This window comes from Cyprinus carpio, chromosome B14, assembly GCF_018340385.1.
Source record: "Cyprinus carpio isolate SPL01 chromosome B14, ASM1834038v1, whole genome shotgun sequence".
Classification (NCBI taxonomy): Eukaryota; Metazoa; Chordata; class Actinopteri; order Cypriniformes; family Cyprinidae; genus Cyprinus; species Cyprinus carpio.
The window spans coordinates 15,701,588-15,709,733 of NC_056610.1; the positions used below are offsets into that span (position 1 = coordinate 15,701,588).

At 34.7% G+C, this 8,146-nt stretch overlaps 1 long non-coding RNA gene across 1 annotated transcript; it reads left to right on the forward strand.

The window, feature by feature from the left end:
- The first annotated feature begins 846 nt into the window (after positions 1–846).
- Positions 847–7,922, forward strand: LOC122139632. Its single transcript, XR_006156438.1, has 4 exons — positions 847–1,069; positions 7,104–7,461; positions 7,585–7,650; positions 7,768–7,922. It is a non-coding gene; the product is annotated as an uncharacterized LOC122139632 (long non-coding RNA).
- The last annotated feature ends 224 nt before the right edge of the window (positions 7,923–8,146 follow it).

Genomic DNA, 8,146 nt, shown 5'->3' on the forward strand with positions numbered 1-8,146 from the left:
GGTGATGGGCTCTGATTGGTTAGCTAGCCCAGTGTGTTGTGATCATAGACTGTATAAAAACATGGATGTAGTGTCAGTGACGTCACCATAGACTGCTGAACAGCGATTTTGAAGCTCAAAGTGTGCAGCGCGGGTCATTTCATAACGAGTTTATTTTGTATTCAAAAGCCCTTAAAATAATGAAAAAGAAAAATGCAATACTTATGTTTACTACTATTATGGAGTATGATTTACAAGAAAAACCCTAGCCCCGCTCCAAGATTATTTATTTTTTTTTATCTATTTTTTCCCCTTTTGTTCTCTCTCTTTCTGTTGTATGTAGATGCACCTATTCTATTCTGTACATTGTAAAGTGAAGATGTATTGATATGGCCAAGTTGTTTGTACATTAATGTGTGTTCAAAAAAAAAAAAAAAAAAAAAAGTGTGCAGCGCGGGCTGTCGCCATGTTGGCAGCACGTCACCACGTGACTCTCCTGGATAATCGAAAATTGGCAAAAAGGCGGGAGCTAGTTGTTGAAGCCACGCCCACCTAGCGCGACGGCATTGTCAGCAGCGGCAATCCACCTGTCACTCAAGTGGCCACGCCCTTAATTAATGCAGAACTTTAACGCTTAATATAATTTAAACGGATGAGTTATAAGAAAATTTACCCCCCCTCACAGTTGTCATGAAGGGCAAAATTAGCAATATAGACCAAAATCATTTTTTGCACCAGGCTGTAAACATTTTTTTTTTCTGCTGTAAAGTTGGGCATTTTAACATGGGGAGTCTATGAGACTGACTCTCCTTTGCAGCCAGCCTCAAGAGGCCAGTCGATGAATTACAGTTTTAGTCACTTCCTTGTTGGCTTCATGAGAGAGAGCGGGAGGTTGCTGCTCGGTTGTGATTAGCTTAACCGCCTCTAGTGTGCGTCTAAATGTCCCACCCCTCACCTCAGCGCCAGGTGATCCGGTTTTGTTGTAAACAATGGCGTCATTGATATTGCTTATCAATTTGAGCCCGATTGAGAATCAGAGGATATTATTGAAGAGGATCGTGCAGAACCGGTGCAAGCACTGCTTTTAATGGTAGGCCTATGTTTTTTTGTTTGTTGTTGTCTCAAACTTTTAGATAGCTATTTGTAAATGCTACTGCTAATGTTAGCTTTTTAAATAAAAGTTTATAAAGTCAAACGACAGCTTTATGTGCTTTACAGATGAACTGAAGTCTTTATTCATTCGAAATGTCCAATAATAGATCATCTTTGACTCGGTAATGCAAGTTCATGATCCGATTCGTGAACAGATGATTCTTTTGAGTCAGTCTTTAAAAAAAATAATTTCCTTTGTTTAACGAAACCAGTGTGGAAACCAATGGTTCACAAACTGGATAGATCTGAGGTGCAGGGCTCGCAAAATCGCTAGTCCGACGTCCCGGGGCTATTGTGTTTTACAGTCGGGCTCCAAAATTAAACTGTAATTCCAGTCAGACATAATATATATAAAGTATATATATAAAATCTCTCTCTCTCTCCCTCTCACACACACACAGGGCTGGGGAGTAACAAAATACATGTAACGGCATTACGTATTTAAAATACAAAATATGAGTAACTGTATTTCGTTATAATTACATTTTAAATAAGGGGTAAACAGATTACAGTTACATCCGAAAAGTATTTTAGATTACCAGTGACCTAAAATACCCTGACCCTGAGCGACGGTATTTCTTGAATAGTGATGTAAAATTCCTAACTTGATTCGCGTTGTTCACTCGCTTGAAGGGGTGAAACGGATCGTAGTTGATCCTTTGCACTTGTATCTAAATCTTGCCGATTCAAGCGTTTTAAACCATTCGCGCGCACTCATTCAAAGCACGCGCTGAGAGCAGCGTTTCAGACAATGCGCTTACACAGAATTGATTCCTCTTTCGCGTATCCTTGCTTCTGAATGGACACATACACACAAAATAATCTCAAAATAATTGTCTCTGCAAGTATTCTCGTAAACACAGTCTGTTATGTCTTAAGTGGAGAAAGAAATCTCCCTTGTATTATTATATTGGATCCGCGCATTCGGTCTTAAAGGGGCAGCAGCCTTTAAATACTTGGTGTTCCATTAGTGGCACCTGCTGTCAGAGAGTGACATTTGCGTCTCATTCACAAAGGTAAAATCGGACCATTCTGTTTTTACTTCAGTTTTTTTTTAATTGTACAATCCAAATAACAAGTATTTAGCATCTTTTTTTGTTTAAATTTAGATACTCTTTTTTTTTTGAAATTTAGGATTTGTTTTAAAATTTCAAGTTAGTTTTATTATTTAACATTTCAATTTCACAAAGAAATATGAAACATTTTGTCTTTTGTCTAATAATAAAAAGGACACATTTTCATTTATAATTTATCTTAAATCTCATTTTGTAAAAAATAAATAAATATATAAATAAATTGTAAGAAAATTGTATGGTGTAATCTGTATTGTGAATTTTATCGCATCATAAGTTTATTGAATCGTTACATCCAGATATGCTACTAGTGTTTGCTGATCATGCTGATTTGTCCATAGTAAAGTTCAGCCGATGTCTTTTTTTTTGGTCTAGTTAAATTCATTGTTGGCCCCTGAGGTGTGTTTCCCAAAAGCATCGGTAATAACAACATTGCTTGCGACCGAAACAAGCCCGATCACTTCTCCATAGAGAGGATTGTCATCACTCAAAGTTTGGTCCATTCATTAAACAAATCTATTGTATAACTTGGACAACTGTGCTAGTTGTTTTGGCTGCTTTTATTATGTGTTTGGTGTGTCTGGATTTGTGTTGAAGCTTGGAATGCAGCATGAAACAGCACGGAATCCCATTCATTGTTTTCAAATTGAATTTATATTGATTGGAAGATTTAAATGACATAAAATATTTTTGTTGCTCTATTCTTTTTGAATATTTTTGATGTTCTTACAAATAAAATGCAAAGAAAACACAAATCTTATAGCTGGTAGATGTCGGAAAGCATAAAAACAAGACATCTAGTTAATATGTTCCTTCGTGTTACAAAGCTTAAGTATTTCAAAGTATTCTAAAGTATTTAGATTAAGTTACTAAACCTGAATAATCTAATGAAATACGTTACTGATTACTTTTTAATGCTTGTATTTTGTAATCTGTAGTGAAATACATTTTGAAAATAGCCTTCCCAGCCCTATATATATATATATATATATATATATATATATATATATATATATATATATATATATATATATATATATATATATATATATTTTACCTGGAATATACCTGATGGCTCAAAGAATAAATCTGCTACAAGTACAAAGCTACACAAAAATAACTAGCAATTCATATTCTGTTCAAGCAAAGCTCTTGAAATTAGAATATTATTATTATGTTTCACATAGCAGTAAAGAGCACTCATGAATCGCTGCTCGAGTTGTGGCCATTGAAAGGTATAGCAGTGTGATATACTGTATAAAGTTAGAGAGGTTAAAAATAATCACTGTTTTGGAGATATGGGTTAATTTCAAATGTACGTAATAAGAGAGAATACAACTTCTGGCTGTAGTGTCTGTGTAGCATGAACTTTAGAGGAAGCTGATCTGCCAGTCCAATGCACCAGGGGATAAATTAAAGTCTTCACTACCAGCCCATACTAATGCTGAAGCTCTGTCTGGAGAAGAGCCTAGTCTCATAATTAACACTGTGATTCAGAGAGCTCCAGACACACACAGTCTTCACATACCCACTCTGAATAAATACATATATCAAATCAACCCATTTAAGAATGATAGCCCGATGATGTTTAGGTGATAGACGCAATGAATGAAGCTACTGGCCGAAATGGTTGTGAAACATGATAAAAGGGGATTTTAAATTTTAGAGATGTGCTTTCGGTGAGGCTTTCTGGCTGATGTAATTATACGAGCTGTAGTCCGTATTAATCAGTAATCTGATTTATGAATTTATATGAAACTGTAATAATATATTCCACTGAGACAAAATCTCCTGCTACATTAAAATACAAGTTTTAGGTTTATTTTGGGAGATTCTCTAACACTTTTTATTGACAGAGACAGTAGAGAGCTAATACAGTATGTATATGTATATATATATATATATATATATATATATATATATATATATATATATATATATATATATATATATATATATATAGAAATATATATATATGAGAAAAAGGTGGAAATGGGATCAAGATACAACATAGAACAAATTCAAACCTGGATTTCCAAAGTGTTTGTCATGCTAAAGGTCGTAGTTCTGGCAAGTATATAATGATAAAAATGACAAAAAACAAAACAAAAGAAACAAATGACATTTTATGATAAATGATAAATAAATTATATAAATGAATCATGGTATTAAAGATTGGAGTAATGGCTGCTGAAAATTCTGCTTTATAAATATCTAAATATTTTCATATATAAAATTATTTTTTGTTAATTAATCAATTCATTCCTGGTGCCACAGTTCTTATGTAAACATGCTTTTTCTTAACTAACTGCATCTCTGTGGTTACCATCTCAGTGTGTTGGCAGTCTTCATCTCTGAACAGCTTTGGCGAGTCACACCAGCCCTTCTCCTCCAATTTCACAGCAGTTTTACCCCAGGATAAATAATGCCCTGTTTTCAGAGGAAAAAAAGGGGTAAAACATCACATTATGATTCATCAGTCTGAGGTTTTTTGATTAAAACTCCCTCAAAAAAAAAAAAAAACCTTTCTATTTGCCTCGTACCCTCGCCAACCCCCTGCCTCTCTTATTTATTCCATAGCTAGTGAGTGCTAACTTTTTTCTTTTCTCCCTCACTGCTTTTTCTTGGCATAATTTGATTGTGTGAAATGACCATGAAAAAACTATTACATCAGGTCCTTAGCTGTGACGAACACAAACAGGCGGTGGGGCTTGTTTACAGAAGGCCTGACGGTAATGGCTTTTTCCTGAGGTGTTGAAAAGAGAGTTCGCACAGTCAGTGGTTGGACGGAAATTTCAAAGAGCACCAAGTAGGCTTTCAGAGAGCTTCCCTGCCAACACACACTCTCACACACACACAGAAGTGGCAGGAGAAGATAAGGTCGCAGATATCTGTATCGCCATTTGATTTGTGAGTGTTGAGAATTCTGAACGTGAAAGTTTTGCAGAGAAATTACAAGCAAATTAATTTATTTATGTATTATTATTATTATTATTATTATTTTTTATTAATTTTTTTGGAAGAGTCTTTCTACATTTCAATAGCTCTAGTAGTTTGGATGCTGTGTAGATCATCAGATATGACATTATAGTGCTTTGGAAGCGTTTTTTTTTTTTTAAGTTTCTTATGTTCAACAAAATATAATTTATTCATTTAAATATATTTGTTAAATTGTCACTGAAACACATCAACTGTTTTTAATGATTTCTGAAGGATCTTGTGACACTGAAGGCTGTTGTTGTTCCTTTGCCTTCACAGGAATAAATTATACACGTAAATAAATTCAGCTATTATTTTGTCTTGTGGACTTTATGCAAACATATTTAAAGCAAAATATTTTATTCAAGACAGTACAAAATAAAAATTGAAAGTGACGTGACATACAGCCAACTATGGTGATCCATACTCAGAATTCGTGCTCTGCATTTAACCCATCCAAAGTGCACACACACAGCAGTGAACACACACACGTGAACACACGGTGAGCCCAGGGAGCAGTTGGGGGTTCAGTGCCTTGCTCAAGGGCACCTCAGTTTGTGGTATTGCCGGCCCGAGACTCAAACCCACAACCTTAGGGTTAGGAGTCAAACTCTCTAACCACTAGGCCACGACTTCCCACAAAAAATAACATGCATTTTGTATGATCCCTCTTATTTTAGTAGAATGATTAATATTTTGCAGATTCTGCAAGGTAGACATACACAACCAGTCAAAAGATTTTGAACAGCAAGCTTTTTAATGTTTTTTAAAAAAGTCTCTTCTGCTCACCAAGCCTGCATTTATTTGATCCAAAGAAAAATGTAATTTATTCCTGTGAGCTTTTAGCATCATTACTCCAGTCACATGTTATTTCAGATATCATTCTAATATTCTGTTTTGCTATTATTATTATTATTATTATTATTATTATTATTATTATTATGTTGACAACAGCTGAGTAGAATTTTTTTCAGGTTTCTTTGATGAATAGAAACTTCAGAAGAAAAGCATTTATCTGAAATATAAATTTTGTAATATTATAAATGTCTCTATCCTCACTTTTACAATTTGTAGCATCCTTGCTAAATATTATTACATGCTAAATAGTATTAATTAACCATTCTTGTTTATATATATGCTGTATAGTGTATAATGTTACAAAAGCTATTTTTTCTTTTTTTTTTGTAGATAAATCTAAGGATATTTCTATTCATCAAAGCATCCTAAAAAAAAGTACTCAACTGTTTTAAATATTGATGATGATGATGATAATAGTAGTAGTAATAATAATAATAATAATAATAATAATAATAATAATAAATGTTTCTTAAACAGTAAATCAGCATATTCAAATGATTTCTGAAGTATCATGTGACACTGAAGACTGGAGTGATGATGCTGAAAATTTAGCTTTGATTACAGGAATAAATTACATTTTGAAATATATTTTAAAATAGGTTCAAATAGAAAGCACACACTATTTCACAATATTACTGCTTTTGCTGTATTTTGGATCAAATAAATGCAGGCTTGGTGAGCAGAAGAGAATACTTAAAAAAAAAAAAAAAAAAAACCTTACTGTTCTAAAACTTTTGACTGGTAGTGTAAATTGCAGTTACAGTAAAACTATTTCTGAGGTCCTCCTAATGCATACAATGCACGCTTTTTCCTTTGGGAATGTAAAGTCCAGACTCCACAAAATGAAGTACCATTACTTACATACTTTACACCACTGTAAACTGGCTACTCTAGAAAGTGTCCATGAAATACAAATCTGTCAAGTTCTGTAAATGTATTCGATTTCATTTACCTGAAAAAGTCGGACTTGATAGGAACATGAAAAGCACAATGCCCTGTCTTGTGTCCTTTGCCTCTAACTTTCTCCCCCCGCCCCCACCTCCATTCCCTTTATACCACCAGGGTCAAGGCTTTCCTCACCCACAACATTTCTCTCCACATCTCGTGGTTTTGAACTACATCCAGCGCCATGCAAGACAACTTCATCAAAGTGTCGCGGGTCCTAACGTGTCATCCCGCTGATCAAAAACATACAGTTCCATTTTCACCTCTCGCAACTGAGGAGGAGAAAAAAAAAATCTTCAAAGGACAGTCAGCTTCTTTCTAGCACGCACGTAACATGGTTTGTGATGCTGCCAATTTCTCTGATAATTCTCCTCTGGGGATGGCGTGAAGAAGAGAGGATAGGAAGAACGGACGGGATGGGGAACTAAAAGGAGAGATGTGCGGAAGAATGCAACATTTTGGTGCAAAAAAATAGGTAATATTCATTAGGTTCATCATTAAGATAAACAGTGCTTAATGACACCTGTTTTAATTGGCCTTGGCACTTAATAACGATCCATTTAATTTATTGCATAGCTATCTGCTCATCTCCCCTCAGGGTACACTAATCTCAGAATGAGAGATCGAGAGAAAGAGGAAGAAAGAAAGGAAGTTCTGCATTTCAGTGAGTAATTTAAAGATCACTTAAGAAGGAGCGTCATTCAGTTCAATTTAACAACATTAATTGCACGGTATCAAAGCCATTCTTTCCACATTTCATTCTTTTTCTCTCTGTTTCCAGCTTTTCCATTCTCCTAAATCTTATTCTGTCGGGGAATGCTAATCAGATCCATTGGTATAAAGAAAGGAGTTGATCACTATGTGCAGTCAGTATTTTAGATGCTTGTCGTGGGAAAATCCACACAGGAATCGTCCTGACATTTTCATCTGCCCTGCAGAGCAGGAACAAAAAAAAAAAAAAAAAGCCTGACTGTACAGGAACATTTCAGACAAATGAATCCAGTCCATCCTCAAAGATTAAACTTCAATGTTTTCTGTAAAACTCAGTAAAATTTAGACCAACAGATTTTTAAGATCATGTGCAAAGTGTCTCATATGATATCTTTTTCCTGTCGGTAAGAATCAGTTTCTCAGTCTAAGTGACAACGGTACAAAGAGCC